Source organism: Myotis lucifugus, unplaced genomic scaffold (assembly GCF_000147115.1).
Source record: "Myotis lucifugus unplaced genomic scaffold, Myoluc2.0 scaffold_59, whole genome shotgun sequence".
In the NCBI taxonomy this organism is placed as follows: Eukaryota; Metazoa; Chordata; class Mammalia; order Chiroptera; family Vespertilionidae; genus Myotis; species Myotis lucifugus.
The window spans coordinates 787,368-789,051 of record NW_005871107.1 but is presented as its reverse complement, the minus strand read 5'-3'; the positions used below and the strand labels follow the sequence as shown (position 1 = coordinate 789,051).

The window sequence follows — 1,684 nt, the reverse complement described above, 5'->3', positions numbered from 1 at the left end:
AATGATAACAAAATTCTCCAAAGAAAAATACTGGAAACTGTATTAAATACTGCTTTATTAGTAATAATTGCTATAATAAAACAAAGAACACATTATTTTTCCAATGAACTTCAGTTTGAGAAACTTAACAACAGAAATAGATCTTTAAGATTTGAGTCATGGCAAAACTGATAGTTCTTTGAAATCTGGGAGATGCATTAGCAATACCACAGACAGCCTACCCTATACTAAAAACCTGAAGAAAAGCATTTTATTAATTTGGGGGAATGAGACTGAACACTGGCTAAGACATAACTTTGAGGTCTATAGCCACCTGGGAAGCTGGCCGAAGGAATGAAGAGAACCATTGGTACTGGTGGCAGATAAGAAATAATTGCGTTGGGCTGACCACCTGCATATTTCATTAATGGCTCTGAATAAAAAAAGTGAAATGCTTCATTGTGTTTTCTCAGAAACTAATGAAAAGATTACAGAGTCCTACAGAATTTGGAGACAAAAAGTGAATGCTGAGTGACTAGCAGTCACTCCAGGTGTGGAATTTTAGAAAGTTAGTCCTTGGAGTAAATGGCACTGTGGCTCTGGCAGCAGATACAAAGGAATGACGCTCTGCAGAGGAGGTAGGGGACGCTCCGTGATCAGCCAGTGGAGAGATGAGGTTCCCAGCTGGAGCTGGGATCTTTAATTCCATGGTTTATCTTCCACTGCCCATCCCTCTGTCTTCATAAATGGTAATTTCGATAACTCCAAGTCCTCTCTCAATGGGATCTGTTAGGAGGAGGCCTTGGGGAGCATATATCTTCTCATTCTGCTCTTGAATGTATTTGGAGACTTTCCTCAGAACCTTCTCATAATGAGTTTCCATGCATAAGAAGATGGTGTATGCTGTTAAACAAGCCAAACAACCTTCAAGATATGATTGACCCCCAAGCTTCTCTGCTTCTGCATAAAGGTTATTTAGAGTTCGAACTGTTTCTTCAAACTGCTACCTATCAATCCAGTTCTCCAGCTCCGCGGGGAACTTGGTCTGGAACTGACAGCGTGTGCCACTGCTGTAGTCTCGCTGAATGAATACCTTTCTGAACACTGGCGCCTGCTGCGGCCTCATGGCGAGCACAAGACGGGCTGCCTGAGTCCAGCTTCTTTTGTTCAGATTCCTGTTTTTTAATGCATCCATGTTGTTGCTTTTAGCATTAGTTGTTCTTTTTGAAAAATATCACAGATTCTTTATCCATTCACATGTTAATAGGCTGTGGTGTCATTTCTGATTTGGGGCTTTTAGAATAAAATTGCTATAAATATTCTTTTACAAGTATTGTTAGAAAACAGAAGTCTATAAACACGATTTTCCCAACATTCTGTTATGGAAATTTTCAAACACACAGAAAAGTTTAAAACATTTTACAGTGAATTCCCATACAACCATTAACTAGATTCTATTATTAACTTTTCACTACAATTGATTTATCACTGATTTGTCCATTTGCTCTCCTTTATTCATTTATCAATCTATTTTATTGTTTTTATGAATTTCAAAGTAAGTTGCAAATATCAGTAAGTGGTAAGATAAATATTTTAGTATGCACGTCAAGCTGAGTTAAATATTTATAGTTTACCTTTTTCTTTTGAGATAATATTTATATAAAGTAAAACGTACAAATATTATGTGTAGTATTCAGTTACCCTT

At 37.1% G+C, this 1,684-nt stretch overlaps 1 pseudogene; it reads right to left on the bottom strand.

Moving 5' to 3' along the window:
- Positions 1-226: 226 nt before the first annotated feature.
- On the bottom strand, positions 227-1,105 carry LOC102440691 (annotated as a pseudogene).
- Between the last annotated feature and the right edge of the window lie 579 nt (positions 1,106-1,684).